The following is a 17,159-nucleotide window of genomic DNA, read 5'->3' on the forward strand; positions in this document are numbered from 1 at the left end:
TTCGCCTGTAAAATATCACATGGTGAAATATTCTTGGGGTGAGCTGGCAACACTGCAAGAAAATAAGGCTCATGCCTTACGAGAGAAATCCATTAAGGCGAGCCTCACCGAGCCTCATTTTCGGTTTCTGAACCGGTGCACCTGTACTACACCAACAGTAAAACTTAGAAAAAATCTGTTTGCAGATTCATCACGTACGCCTATACATAAGAAAAAATATGAATAGAACCTATGTTCGGAAATCCAAAATAGCGACCGGAAGTGGGGTTATCTTGGAAACAGTAAGACTTAGAAAAAATCTGTTTGCGGATTCATCACGTACACCTATACGTAAGTAAAATATGAATAAAACCTATGCTCGGAAATCCAAAATAGCGACCGGAAGTGGTGTTATCTTGGAAACGGTAAGACTTAGGAAAAATCTGTTTGGGGATTCATCATGTACACCTATATGTAAGTAAAATATGAATAGAACCTATGCTCGGAAATCCAAAATAGCGACCGGAAGTGGTGTTATCTTGGAAACGGTAAGGCTTAGAAAAAATCTGTTTGCGGATTCATCACGTACACCTATATGTAAGTAAAATATGAATAGAACCTATGCTCGGAAATCCAAAATAGCAACCGGAAGTGGTGTTATCTTGGAAACAGTAAGACTTAGGAAAAATCTGTTTGTGGATTCATCATGTACATCGCTAAACGCTAAAACATCGACAAAAAAAAATTGTCAAAATATGTCAAAAACTAATATTCAATTGATAAAGAAAAAAAATACCTACAAAATACTATTTTGAAACAACAAGTAAGAAAAAAAGGATAGGTTAAGTTATATCACGTAAGATCGTGAAATACCTACCAAGTGTGAGTAGGAAAAAAAATAATACATTAAAAATTGTACTAAAAACATCGCTAAACGCTAAAACATTGACAAAAAAAATTGTCAAAATATGTCAAAAATTGATATTCAATTGATAAAAAAAAGCATACCTACAAAGTGTTACTTTGAAACAATCCAATTACACTACTTTTTAGTTTTATAATCATTGATGCAAGGCTACCAGACGTCCGATTCACCGATTTAGTCAGGACAGTGCGTTACTTTCAATCCCTGTCCCGACTTTTTCGAACTGCAATCGTGATGCGAAAATGTATTTTTATTATTGTTTTTTTTTTGTTAACTCACAATTAGACATGTTCATTATTGTATGAATAATTCTAAGTACGCAACATAGAATTATCATGACTTTTTAATGGCGTTCGCATTATTTGAATTATTTTGTAATATCTGTCTGTCTGTCTGTCTGTCTCTCTCTCTCTCTTGTTTACGTCAATGACAGAAATGCAAGCAATATTCTTATTTATTTTTAACCCAATTAAAGGAAAGTGTAAGCATTTAAAAGAAATAAGAAAGATCATCACTGTTGCTCTTCCTTAGAAATTGTTGTTCTTCGAAGAAAAATTAGAAGGATTTAGTCCAGCACCTTAACACAGTGTCCCACGAGTCTCTCTTGACTAACACTGTCAAATGTGAAGTGATTTTATGAATAAAATTTTCCACCTGATTACGTATAACGTTGCACAGATTTGGTAGTTCGCAAACGGTGTAATTATTTCGTGTTATCTTACGCAACAGCAAATACATTTCATAAGACTGTTCTGGACACAAGACTTGCATCAGTAAACAAGCATTTTGTCTGTTACAGTATCACAGGAAAAGAACATCGTCCTGTAATATTCAAGCCTCTAGATATTTTCCATTAGTAATGTCTAATCACAATAATAAGTTAGAAGAAATAACTCGCATTTTCACAACTACCAATATTCTCGTTTTTAATTACTTCGAAAATTATTTCTCGTAAAGGCGTAGTGTAGTGGTTCTTCTACCTGGTGTGAGGAGCTAAAGGCATGTGGGGTAGTGGTTACCGTTCAGGATTGTCAATCTGATGGTCGTAAGTTCAAACCCTTCCGCTGGCAGAAAATTTTCGTAAGTTTTAGACAAATCCCATTGTGTTCATTGTCCACGCCGTGTGAAACGGAATGATTCAGTTTGAAATTAACGAAGGGGGGAGGGGAAATATTGAATTACAAAATCTCCATTTCAACGAACCGAGAAAAATTGAATAATTCTTATAAATATTAAAAATTACGTTCATTTTTTTAGTGGTGTAATCGCAGGTAAAATCAAAGATCTTGCATGGAAGATTTTCATTTGCTCTGAACTCAGCCAAAAGGCATTTCGCACCGATCTAATATATTCTCCAATACATTTCAAAATGTTATGAATGTTTCATGTCGATAATTTGACCAATGCGTCCATTCTTGACGCTCAGACGATATTTTCTGCAACTACCTCTTCTCTCCAGTTCCTTCTCCTTCTTCTCTCCCCTCTTTCCGTTCTGCTTTTATCTCATATCGCCTTCCCTACTTTTCTCGCATCTTAACTCCATCCCACTCTTCTTCACTCCTCTTATCTCCTTTCCTGTCTTAGATTTCCGACTCCACTGCACTATTCTCTCTTTTTCGTTCTTCTCTTTTTCTTTCCTTTACTCTACTCTCCACTTCCCTCTTCTCTTCTCCTCCTATCCTCTCCTCTCGTTTTCCTCCTCTTTTCTCTTCTTTGTTCTTTTTTCCTCATCTCTCCTCGAATCTTTTTCCATTCTCCTCACTACATCTCCTCTCCTCGTCTATCCTATCTTTCTTCTCTCCTCTACTTTTCCTCTTCTCCTTTCGCTTTCTCTTTCTCCTCTCCTTTGTGACCTTTCGTTTCCTCTCACCTATTTTCCTTACTGTAGACTCATCAGCGATGAAATACTAGAAAACCTATTTTTTTCTCTCAGAAAGAATTTTGTCATTTGCGATATAATAGTGATATTTTTAATAATTTCATACAATAATACTTGTTTATATTTCTTTCGCGTGTTTTATAAATATCTATTGTGCATGTGGCAACCCTGAAATTGAGCCTAAATCTGCACGCAACCCACCAACGGCTTGTGTAAATTGGGTTGCCTAGTTTAAAATGTCGTTGTCCTAAAACTTTTGAGAGACACTGTACCAGATTAAAGCTTCTGGCCAATAGTAACACACCAGCACTGCAGACGTACGGTCTCCACTTTTCCCGACGAAATGGAATTCGCAGGTACGTACTGACGATCCATCCGTGCAGGTAATATTTCGTCTGCTTTGCATTCAGAGCCGTAACCAGATTTCTACCCTTTTTTATCTCGTGGATACTCATGTTTTATTAAATTGATCTCGCTTCCCTTCTCCCTCGTTACGTTTTCCCCTCCTTACCTCCCCTGAGCATAAACTTGTTTTCGAAAATTAGCGTCGGCTTTCATGAAAGATGGATTTTTCTAGCCAGCAGAAGAAAACGAAGTTTCTCATTATTCTTGCTCGCTACTTCCTCACTGCAGTTAGCGTTCTTCATCTTCCTAAAGCAATTAGTTGGAACCGATTTCAGTAATGAGATTCAACCTCGCGAAGCAAAGCAGTAACAGGATGGGAAATAAGGAAAAATGAAATTTGTTTGCACGTAAGCTGTGGATAATCTACTCCTTATTTTTTCTTTAAGTCTTTTGTAATTACATTCAATTCGACAAACAAAGGCTCGGCTTTTTCCTTCACGTTAAATACTGTTTTGTCCCCCCTCAACACGTCGTTAAGTTGGGAGGATGCTGAGGTAGAGGCGAGGCGAAACAACCGACGCTGCAGAAATTCGTTTGAGAAAAACACATGGAATCAAGTGCAAGGTCGCCCACTGAGGTGAAAGCACGAAGTTTCGGGACTTCCGGAGACGAATGAGTTCGCTTCGCTTTGTCTTGTCCCGTTCTACGTATTTCAGAATATTTTGGCAACACGAAAGCATTTCGTAAACTTTCCTTGCGTCCCTCCATATCTGAAAACAGATGACTGTACTCCCTTAACACAAAAGCATATCGCCCACCGAGACGCGGAGAAACCAACTTCTGTCGTCTGCTTTTATTGAAATCAAATGGTGTAACGCCTACTACAGCGAAACGAGCGGAACTGAAGCCCGGAATTTCCGGGGCAGAAGTCTACAGGTTTCGAGGGTGGAAATTTTCCGTTGGCCACGTCTCCAAATGCTCTCTCGTGTAATTCCGCGCCTCTTCGTTTAGCTCCGGCAAGCGTCATGTTCGGTTCCGCCTAGCCGAGCATGGAAAATGTTCAGCGCAGCGGCGAGGTACACTGGCGAACTTTAAAAAAAGGTCTCCCTCCTCTCAGTTAGATGGGAAGCAACAAACACAAAACCGATACTGAATTGGAAACACTCCAGCGTCAACGCCGAAACTCTATGCAAGATATGGAAGAGTTGCACAGTTCTCAGTCGTGAACACCACACAGAAGAGCAATGTTAACCATGAGTCATCAAGGAATTAGCACAGCGTTTCTTTCTGTGGTCATTCGGCCTCGGAAGAAATATTTGTTGTCCATTTTGAGCTTTCAAGAAATCAGGTTCTGAGCTGGCGATTTATTTCCTTCATGAATGAAAATAGGTTGTTCATTTTTTCGTTTCTTTTCTCTCTTTTGTCATTAGATCTAAAACAAATATAAAAAGAAAACGAGCATAGAAGGTAGTTTCTTTCGGCACGTGACAGGCATATGTGATAACTTTGCTATTTTTACGACCATATTACATCCCTCTTGTTTACTTTCAACGATAAGGACGAATGTTGGAGTGAGCAGAAAAAAATGAACGAACACAATAAGCTTTTAAATATTACCCACGCTTCGAAAATAGATTCCGGCCCCAGTGGCAGAGTTGTTACCACATCACGCTACGACGCCAGGCGTCCCGCATTCGAATCCTGGCCTGGGCATGGATTTGTGAGTGTCCATTCATCAATTTAATCATATCGTCACTAATCCCCATATTTGATTGAGTTTGATTGATTGAGTTTATGTTTGAAGTCCACTTTATGCACAGTAAGGCTAATCGAGGACTGGACCTACAGTTTAAAGTGGGCTCCGAACCACTATGTTCCTCCACCGGGTATCGAGCCCGGGAACCCTTGTTCACAAGGCGACCACTGCACCATCGGGGAGGCCTCCCCAATATTTGCAACTTAGCCAAAAGTGGCACAAGAAGCGAAGTAAAATAAAGCAAATCAATCAATCGAACATAGGGTCTCCGGTTTCATAGAGCAGTATGCAAAGCACTCGGTCATGAAGACCCTCAAAATTGAAATAATAAGTGGAACAAAAAACCTGATATATGAGTATTTTAAGGGGGTTCTAAAGCCATGCTAAAGCATAGACCCAAATTTCTAAGGGTAACCGTACAACTAATATAGATTCGGTAAGGAAGAAATTTTCCGATATAAAAGATTGTTTCATTCACTAGAACATGTGAACCTTATAATTCTGTTACGATTGAAGGGATTTAAGTAAATAACAGAAAATATAAGGTCTCCGTCATGTTCAAACTGCTGCGTACAGATGACGCTGAAGTGGTAGTTTTTGTTAATACCGGTGCATTTTCTTTCTTTTATGACTAGTATGGAAGATTTCGTGGTGAAACAAAGATCACATGTTCTTCCCGCAAGCATCTGAAATACTATGTGAAAAAATGAAAACATTTCGTACCTTCTGAGAGTAGTGCTTATCATTAAAACTTTTGAAGTGGCGTTTCGTCGCAATATACTCCGTGGTGCAGGTTTAGCATACACTGTTGCCAATATTTCATTCCGTGTTGTCTAACGATATGATCAATGCAAGTTCTTGAAAGAGTGAAAATCAAACCAAGCTACCAGAGGATATCGAATTCCGTACAGATACGAGAACAAGGGAACAAATATTCCACGGAGGATGTTAAAAAGCTGAACAAGCTTCAAGGTAAGTCTTAATATTTAATTGCTTGTTGCTTAATATTATCCATCAAAGGCAAAATGTTTGAAATATAGGCAAAATGTATAATTTATTTACATGTTGAAGAAATATCTTCTGATGTAATATCAGTGAGAATATCGCTTGACACTGCATGACTTTTTTAACTTCCAAACGAAGTTGATAATTCTTTGTAAATGTAAAATCAGAATAGAATGTTATATTTTACGTTAGGCATAATCCTAATAACTACCGTCTTGAGATCATTACTATAGCATATAATATACGTAGCTTAATATAGATTATATCTGATATCATTAAATCAATATTGCATAAAATGTTCTATTTTCATTCCTGTAAGTTAATTTCCAAACCTACGAAACTCGTGCTATTCACATGTACAACATCGGAATGTTTATTACAATTAAGTAGTTTGTTTAAATGTGTTTTACTTTACCATTGTACATGGTTCAAACGAGTACTTGCTGACCTATTTTCTAGAAGAGTTTTTATCTTTTTATTTTTGAAGCAGCTCGCAAATATTCATATGTATTAAGTTAGGTTTGATTCGAATAGATGTAATGTGAGATCCCTGAACGTTTGCAAGTTTCGGACACAGTTCTGTTATCTTCCTTTACAGAAAACCGGTTTTGTAAACTGTATGAAGCTCTTCTGTTTTCTTGTCCTTTTATAATTTAGGACGGCTCATACTGAGAGTGAATTTCGTCCAATAATTTGATGTTGTATATATTTAAAGTGTGAAAGTACACCCTAACAGTTATGAGACTAAAATCTTACCTTCTATCGAACACAAGTCTGTATGTTTACTGTGAATTTCAAAATGATATAGATAAATGATAAATGTTCCCATACTTGCAAGTACAAGGGCAATAATTTAATTGTGGATCACACAGAGCTTCATAGAAATCATAATTTGTCCTAATTATGCTACGTATATTTGGTTCAATATCAGATTGGATTTCAGGAGCCGTTTGTACGAAATAGTTTATTTCGAATACCAGTGAGTTTGAAGCTTGACTAGTTTTTCTCTCAGACCTATGACTGATAGATTTTGCATGGATGCTGTGGTGTTTGCTTATAACTCGCATAATTTTAAAAGCTCCACCACATCCTTCTCGTTATTCTAACAAGGAGTTTTTGCGTCATTGTGTTCTTGACGCTCGGCTCTGGACGTCGAGCAGAGTAAATTTGGCAACACTGTTTCCCCTAGCGGAGAACTTTGTAACTAAAGGGGGAAAGCTTCGGCTGTGGGCGAAGTTTTCTCCCGAGAGAACAGAACGTTGCAGCTGAGGCATAGGTAGAGTAAGGAGCTTCCTTCTCCTTCTTTGGTCACGGGCGACGGTGATCGGATCCGCATCGACATACGAATTTGACTGTGGCATTGGATTGATGTCTCGACATGGAATAACGGGGTATTATAATTCAATTTATTTCAGTTTATGTTAAAGTTAAGTGACCGGTCCTTTTTGTTTAGTAATGATTTGCAGGAATAGTCTTGGTACTAATTTACTATCCTTCGGACACATTTATTTACTTGTAGAGAAGAAACTACTTACCGTAATAAGTTCCTGTAGCATTGTCGAACATCGGGAAGGTGTTTTGTGTGATTTGGGAATGTTTCAGAGCTGAAATTCATGTTCTTCGTTGAAAATTAATTCTCCGACGGATATAGCGTTTGGCGCGTACATCTTCCGACACCATCACGTTCGTACACCTTCGTACACCATCACCTTCGTACACCGTCGTGACTATCATGACGCGTCGTGATTGTGTTTTGTTGTTGTGCAGTGTTTCGAACTCCCTGCGTTTGCGACGAGAGTTAGAACTGTGGATCGAGGGTTTGGAGAATGATGTGTGGTGGGTGTGTTGTAAAGTTTGTGGCGGGTGTGGACAAACCATTGGCGCGTGGATAGGTTAGTAGGGCCACGCAAAGGTTTCAATAGTTAAAAAGATAGCTCCACGAACCATTGGCGCTAGCCCCACGAACCATTGGCGCGTGGATAGGTTAGTAGGCCACGCAAAGGTTTCAATAGTGAAAAAGAAAGCCCCACGAACCATTGGCGCTAGCCCCACGAACCATTGGCGCTAGCCCCACGAACCATTGGCGCGTGGATAGGTTAGTAGGCCACGCAATGGTTTCAATAGTGAAAAAGAAAACCCCACGAACCATTGGCGCTAGCCCCACGAACCATTGGCGCTAGCCCCACGAACCATTGGCGCGTGGTTAGGTTAGTAGGCCACGCAATGGTTTCAATAGTGAAAAAGAAAACCCCACGAACCATTGGCGCTAGCCCCACGAACCATTGGCGCTAGCCCCACAAACCATTGGCGCTAGCCCCACGAACCATTGGCGCTAGCCCCACGAACCATTGGCGCTAGCCCCACGAACCATTGGCGCTAGCCCCACGAACCATTGGCGCGTGGTTAGGTTAGTAGGCCACGCAATGGTTTCAATAGTGAAAAAGAAAACCCCACGAACCATTGGCGCTAGCCCCACGAACCATTGGCGCTAGCCCCACGAACCATTGGCGCGTGGTTAGGTTAGTAGGCCACGCAATGGTTTCAATAGTGAAAAAGAAAACCCCACGAACCATTGGCGCTAGCCCCACGAACCATTGGCGCGTGGATAGGTTAGTAGGCCACGCAAAGGTTTCAATAGTGAAAAAGAAAGCCCCACGAACCATTGGCGCTAGCCCCACGAACCATTGGCGCTAGCCCCACGAACCATTGGCGCGTGGATAGGTTAGTAGGCCACGCAATGGTTTCAATAGTGAAAAAGAAAACCCCACGAACCATTGGCGCTAGCCCCACGAACCATTGGCGCGTGGTTAGGTTAGTAGGCCACGCAATGGTTTCAATAGTGAAAAAGAAAACCCCACGAACCATTGGCGCTAGCCCCACGAACCATTGGCGCTAGCCCCACGAACCATTGGCGCGTGGTTAGGTTAGTAGGCCACGCAATGGTTTCAATAGTGAAAAAGAAAACCCCACGAACCATTGGCGCTAGCCCCACGAACCATTGGCGCTAGCCCCACGAACCATTGGCGCGTGGATAGGTTAGTAGGCCACGCAATGGTTTCAATAGTGAAAAAGAAAACCCCACGAACCATTGGCGCTAGCCCCACGAACCATTGGCGCTAGCCCCACGAACCATTGGCGCGTGGTTAGGTTAGTAGGCCACGCAATGGTTTCAATAGTGAAAAAGAAAACCCCACGAACCATTGGCGCTAGCCCCACGAACCATTGGCGCTAGCCCCACGAACCATTGGCGCTAGCCCCACGAACCATTGGTGCGTGGATAGGTTAGTTGAGTTAGGTTGGGATACATAGTTAAAATTTGGTGTCAGAACGCGAAAAATAAAGTTAAAAAGAAATAGATCTGATTAAGTTTGTCGACGGGCATTTCTTGGGTTCCGAAGGTTGAAACACTGCATAACAATTGAAAATCGAGAAAAAACAAGGCCGATGCGTCATTCCTACGCGTTATTATTTACGAAGGTGTGCGCGCCATGTTGTGTGTGAGGCAAACGGAAAGGTAGGAGGAAGAAGTAGTCGTTAGGTGAAAAATTGCTCTTAGTTTCATCAAACCAACGTCAATACACGTTCAGGAATGTTCCGCGAAGCAGATACGTAAGTTTGAATGTCAAAAATTTGGCAAAAGAGAAGCCGGACGCGCAATTATGTAGGAAGGTGTACTCGCGATATTGTGTCTCAGGCAAGGGAAAACACCTACCAGAAAGACGTTCTGGTAATGTGAAAAATTGCAATTAATTTCATCAAAACAACGTTAATACACCTTCAGGAATGTTCCGCGAAGCAGATACGTAAGTATCAATGTCAAAAATTGACGAAACCGAAAAAATAGAGGTGTCCGAAGGATAGTAAATTTTTACCATAGTCTTTTTGGAATTATCCGTTTTGTAATTTAAAACTTAATGCATTTATTCCATGACTGACGTAACACAGTTAAAAACTCGCCACCTTGATTGTTGAGAAATTCGTCGATATAGGATTCCGATCACCGAAACCACAAATATGACTTTGTGTTCATTTTAACGGGTGTTCCTTGTTATAAATTTTAACGACATGTAGCAAAAAGGGCAGTATTTATTTTTGCCACGTGGGTTTTATTATATGGTACAGACAGTTGAATATATATATATATTTAGAGAGATTTTGTCAAATTGTTGGGGAGATGTTTCTATTTGTCCGGGTGCCAATTTTGTTACAATAAATGGACACTAAAATTGAAGTTTGACGTATGCAATGGTTATTATTTTTTATGTTCATTAGCGTTCCATCTTGCTTTGATATATATATATATATATATGTTGAGTGTTTCCGTTTTCGTGGCTAGACGACCACGAACACGGAAACCAACATTAAATCTCAACGATTAGATATGCTGGGAAATATATGGTATGGTGGGGATTGGTGCTCGAAGATCCACGTTAAATTTTGAGTCAGCGCAAGAGGGCCAATTATCTCTGTGGTCATCGTTTTGGACTAAATGGTGATTTTACCACGGTAGTAATAAATAGGGGAATAGAGCAAAGAGAGAAAAGGGTTGTGGGTTTTTTTTTTAACATTTATACAGATCTAGTTTTTTTGGGTAACCAACCGTTTTTGTGGCTCTATTTTTTTTTGGCCAGTGCTGATGTGAAGTGGTCGTGTGACTTACTGGTATAACAAAATCTATTTTACATTTTTGTTGAGCTTCCAAATTTATACCATTATACTAAAGGACGCGAACACGTCACAATGCCTATTATTAACATTCCATGAAGATAAAAGTTTTTTAAAGCTTTTTTGCTTCTTGGCTGGTCTACTATAAGAATTCAAATAAAAATATAGTAGGAACTGAATTTCCATTTCATAATGTATTTCTGTTATTTTACCTCCAACTTCTGCTCCTTGGAACAATGATGATGAATAATCATTTGATAAAATGGATGATTGGAACAAAGATAATGATTAAATACATACATGAAACCATGATTCGAACCTGGAGGAACCTCACTCCATATAGCGTTGCAATCATCACTCTACTATGAAAATATTTCTAACAATTATTTTGCCAATTTTTGTTTTAGGCTCATCATATTTAACATTCATTATAAAGTTAGATCATTGAAGTGAGATCATATCGTGAACCAAACTGCTCTTTAATAACAGGACGATATCGTTAAGTATTATAGTGCCAATTGGATCCATTATTTTCAAATCCATTTACTCAACATCTGTAAGTTCCATTATTAACTCAACTTGTCTAAGGTTGTAACAATGTAATATCAATATTTTTTAAACATGTTTTGTAAGTTCATAGTCTCATATACGATCTTAAAACTATTTTTATTTGTTCCTTTTGCAGATGAGCATTTGGGAAACTAATCGAAGTGTCTTGTACCAATAGTAAAGAGCACTATTGAAATTTGTACAAAAGGACAATAGATTTGACCGACAATGGCAGTTGCGTACCATGGCAGTTGGTGTATAAGCTTCTACGGAATATATTGTAAATCAACAAAGTGGACTGTTTGAACTTTACATGGAAGAGTACATACATTTTTGCTTGCTAGCGTAGACACTTGATTGAATGCTGATGATTTACTAGAAATCAAGAGTCCAAAATATGCTCAAGAAATTATGTTTCAAGCATTAATAATATCTGATAGCAAGTGGTCATCAATTGTAAGTTGTATATTAGGGGAAACAGGAGAAAAAAACAGTGCCAGGGGTGTGACTTACTTGTCTTGTCTCTCAAGCATTGGTACGCATTCATTGATATTCTTGCAAGTTGAAATTTTTAGAGGTATTTTCAAAAATCCTAAGGAAATAAATTTCTTCCTGAATACGATGATGATTTGCAAAAAGCATATCTCTCAGACAGTGCCGACAATTAGGGGGAGGGGCAGATGGCCCCCACTTTTACCCCAATACTATACAAAACCTCATCTACCAATGGAAATTAAAGTGTCCTTGCTCTCTCCCAGTTTTGGAACCCAATCGCCAACACTGCTCTCAGAGAACGCAATAATGTTTTGCAGGGTACGATAAAGAAAAAAAAATATGCATTGAAACAACAACGCAAATATGATTTTATATATCCCGAAAATCTAGTTTTAGTAGTTCCTGTAAACAATTATTTTATAAGCTATTGAACTTGTATTCTAATGGTATTTATTACTGTATTGTATCTTCCCTCGAAATACGTTTTTTAAATCTTCTTTATACACAGAAAGGCTAATTGGGACTGGACCTACAGTTTAAAGTGGGATCCAAACCACTATATACAGTCACCGGCAATAAAAATGGGACACCTATGTTCTGAAATACCTGCATCCCTGCAATGCGTTATGTGTGTTGCCTAACTCAACGGCAGTGACAGAACTTGCCATTGAAAATTTGCTATTACAATTCACCCATCGCCGTAGATTTAGACGACACACAAGACGCATTGCAGAGAAGGGAGACTTTCAGGATCTAGTTGTCCCATTTTTATTTGACGATCACTGTACACTCACCGTCTATCGAACCTGGGACTCCTGTATTACAAGGCGATTACGTTACCACTTTGCCAAAGGGGAGGCTCAACTTCCCTTGCAATTCATACTAATATGTTGCTGAACTCGATGATATATCATAAGTGTTTGAATAGTTACTCTTTAAAAGTAACTCCGAGTTAATCACTTGAGAAAGTAATTAGCATAGAATTACTATTATTACTGTTCTTTAGAAAGTACTTGACATAGTTATTATTCCAGTTACTTTACTCTAGAATTGTTTCATCTCGTAAGACGTTGTTCGGATCATGAGTTGCAAGCGCGATGTCCTTTTCACCACCGATGACCACTAAATGCTAAGCATTAAGTTTCATGAAATTATAACTTATTTCTTACATTTCATGTACAAACATTGAGGCAATAAAATTCACAGTAAACTTCTGTTACAAAGCAATGACGATTAACATTTCATTTCATTTTGTTCAGCAAACCAAATATTTTTGTAGAATTTTTGTTGAACTATAAAATTACTGTGTCCATGAGGATTGTTGGAGATTATGTATGTAGTCTTATATGGTAAGTGTTCTAATACAAATAAACTTGGGATACATCCTGGCTCTTGACGAAAAAAATACAAAATTGTCCTCATGGTCTCGAGAGTTTAATAATCATCAATTGATTGATTGATTGATTTGCTTTATTTTACTTCGCTTTTTGTGTCACTTTTGGCTAGTTTACGATGATGGAGATGAGTGGATATGATGAAATTGATGAATGGACACTCACGAACATCCATGCCCAGGCCAGGATTCGAACCCGGGACCCCTGGCATCGTACCGCGATGTGCTAACCACTCCGCCACGGGGGCGGAGAACATTTGGTTTAAGTTAATATTTCTTTCCATGCAGTAAAGTAATTGTACAACTTACTAGTTAGGTGGAAAAATAACTGAGTTACAATTACTAATTTCATAACGTAAGTAGTTTACAGTTACTGTTACTTGAAAATGTTACTGATACTTCCAAAGATTCTACATCAGCTGCAGAACTGAAAACCAGAATAGACCAAATCCGTAAAGAACTATGAAACAGGACATTGTGTGGTGACATTACATGCAAATAAATTAGATGCGCTACAAAACTGTATTTAATATTGAACTATTATAAAAATAACAAATATGTCTTCTATTGTGTATCCATGATTCTTCTGACATTTTTCTTTCAAAATCGCGATATTAAAACTCAGTAAAAATAAGGGTGCAGAATTACATGTTTATTCACTGGAAGGATAAAAGATTGAGAATCGTTAGAGAGCGCTAATATTTATAAATATTTACAAGACGTTCACTGAAATTCTGCAAATTTATGAAGAAAATCTGCTAACGTCACCGATAAAAGATATAAATATGTTCAAGTACTGTCATATAAAGTGAATTCTACAGTCAATGCAGCATTCGCTTCAAACGTAATTGAAAAATGTTTTCAATTATTTCAATTACTCTTCTTACTTTATGCATTTCGTGCTTGAATTAACTACAGCTATCTTTGTATGTTTTCTCTTCTGCTTTCGAAATATTAAAAGAAATACATAATACAATACAAGGGATTTGATATTACTATTACGACTATTACTACCTTCCATTGCTGATAAATTGTTGTATTTTTTTCAATAAGAACATACAACTAAAATCTCATGATAAACAATTACGTTGCTCCACATCTACTTAGATTTTCAAAAAAATCTGCTAACCAACGTGACGTCATATCCCATCAAGGAGTATCCTAATCGACCAACCTGTATGCATCTACCTTGATTACGCGGAGATCTGGCAACATGGCCCTCGGTTGCCATGGCAAACGGTGCTGCCATCTGTTATCGAAAAATTACCACAAAATTGCCTTTAGTACGGCCTTAAGGGTTTAGGCAGATTAACAATTCACGTCAACCGACAACAATTTCATCTGTATTGTGTGATATATGGTTCTGCCCTAATATAATTGAACGTGCTCTTGCGATAATAGTTACACATTTCCCTCTTGCAACACACAACCTCGACTCGGCACGATATGTGCATTTCCTTGCCCCTTTTCTGTATTTTTTTCTATTTAGGATATATTACGTTGCCTTTTTGCCTCTTGGTTAATCCGTAGCGATGAGAATGATTGACCAATTGATAACATGGATGTGATGGGGCAAACATACCTTAATCATAGTTCGAACTTAAGACTCTGTCTTCAAAGCACGTTACAATCTGCCACGTGTGTCTTTTCATCTCCAGTCACCATTAATTTCAAGAGGTAGAAAACGACGTTACTCAAATAAATTGTATAAATAATTTCCATGACCATAAACATTTGTTGCACTTGTTGAGAGAAATCCATACCCTCGTAGTGTTATAAGTAAACGTCGACCTAGTTGATGTCCCAGGAACCCTTCCTTGCACGAAAATCACACTGTGTCCACAGGACTTACGACTGAACGCTTACTAAAGTAATAGAAATGTGCATCCCCATTTCCATTAATCGTTCACTCTTCGTATATTTTGAGGTCAGCTAATTCGAACATACGACCCTAAGACAGCTACACACTGCCAAAAAAACTGCAGTGTCAACAAAGTAATTACTGTACTTTATATATATTTTATTTTTGGTAATGGAATATTTTTCCCTTCAGATTCTTATTTATGTTTGATTTGGTTTATTTTACTTTGCTTTTCTGCCACTTTTGGCTAAACGCGACCATGAGGATGAGCGACGAAATGATGAAATTGATGAAGGGACAGTCACAATGAACACCGAACGAACACAATGCCAAGGCGGTGTTTAAGCAAGCTGTGTTAACCACTCTACCACGGAGGCCGGAATCCTTTTTAGTTAGGAGAAATCGTTCCTTGACAGCGAACTAAGAACAGTTAATATGCGTCACGTCAGAGTTATAATATTTTAAATTTATAACAATCAATTGGGATTTACTCTTAACCATTTTTTGCCTACATAAAAACTTCCACACAGTTAAGATCGTTTACACTAAGGACAACAGCGTTAAAGTCTATGCTTTAAGGAATGATTAAGCACACTATGATGACGGAAAATAATAATTCACATGACTATATTGATGCATTAAATCGGTGAAACATTAATTTTCGTTCAGGAAGAAATATTGAAAAACGCAGGGACACAATGACCAATTGACTGATTTATTTTACTTCGCTTTTCTTCCACTTTTGAGTAATCACATAGATAAGGATGAAAGGTGTGTTAAGACGAAATTTGTGAAAGACAATCACAAACGTAGGACACAGCCCAAACTTCACAGACCATTATACTGGCCTTGTGTCTAGACGCCAGATCCTCGTTAGTCTGCAAAATATACTCCATTGTCACAATGACGTAAGCATTCGTAGAATAAATTTGTATATCATTCTCCCCCCTCCCCCCAAGAAACGTGAGCTAAAGTAGTGCGCATTCTGTGATATGTTCATTAATTCTCAGGAACTACTCGCGGCCTTCAACTAGTTTATCCTGCAAAAACTGCGGGTTAGGATGTTAACAGATACTTGGGACATACGCAGAATGCAGAACATTTCTATTTTCTCATTTCTACTACAACCCTGGCGAAAAAAAGGCGGCTGGATCGTGGTGCTGATCGTATCACCTCCAAAATGGCCGAGCTCGAGAATATGCGGTGCCCTACTACCACATTCCCTAAATGTGCCTTCATGGCACGTTGTATACGCACGAGGAACTTTACCTAACCTTTACTACTACTAACTACTCATGCCAGGAATTTTAGTATTTTTTATACTTTTTATTTTCCCATCGGCGTGCTCGCGCGCACGCACACACACACACACATACACAGAGGAGGGGGGGGGGGTAGGAACACAAAAATCTTCCACAAACTGCCAAGATCATGCCTGACAAGACTCCAATAGAAAGCTTTCTGGAAACAAGTTTACGTGCGCATAGGGTAGTGATGGCCTTGTTTGCAACTGCCATCCCCCACTTTCTTATCTAATACAGGAGTAATGAAGTGTTTCCAACTACCTTCCAATCTAACTAAGAGGAGGGAGACCTTTTTTTAAAGTTCTCCAGTGTACATGGGAGGACTATGGCACATGGGATTTTACACTCAGAGGTTCGGGTTGGCGCGTTTCCGGCGTGACAGTGGGCGTTAAGCTTAACTCTACCATGCTATTATATACAACACAGTTTCCCCCAAAAATGGGGGGCTCTATGGTCAAATACACTTTTCTTTGTCTAATGCTGTTTAATATTCAAGAGTTTTTTTTAATGTATTGTAGGCTTACATGTTGACATTTAAATATAGTGTTGCACAGTATTTTTGTGAATTGAAAGAAAACAACAACTTCAAGATGAACTTAGATTATGAACATGTGCGTTGCATGAAAGCCATGCAAAATTGACACTAATTTATTAAATTTTACTACTTCCCTTAGTAATGTGTCCATAATATGGTGTTATAGTGATATGTGATCACCAACCTTGCAAAGAGAAACATAGAATTTACATGTCTTAATATTCCCGGGAGAGAGAAAGGGGAGCGTTCCCACAGCCCATAAGAAAAACACGATTTTCCCAAGTTATTGGGAATTTTCTTCTTGAAAACGTGGAGCTCATCATTAACAACAATTACAAATTTGACCACGAAGTAAGTGCCACATTTGTAGGATGAAATAGCAACGCTCGCTCTCTCGGGAGTTCTATGGTTAATTCATTCACTTTAGTGTTACATTTTAGAGTTTTTTCTTTCGCTCGAAAATACTCG

This window comes from Lepisma saccharinum, chromosome 6 (assembly GCF_977018435.1).
Source record: "Lepisma saccharinum chromosome 6, izLepSacc3.1, whole genome shotgun sequence".
Classification (NCBI taxonomy): Eukaryota; Metazoa; Arthropoda; class Insecta; order Zygentoma; family Lepismatidae; genus Lepisma; species Lepisma saccharinum.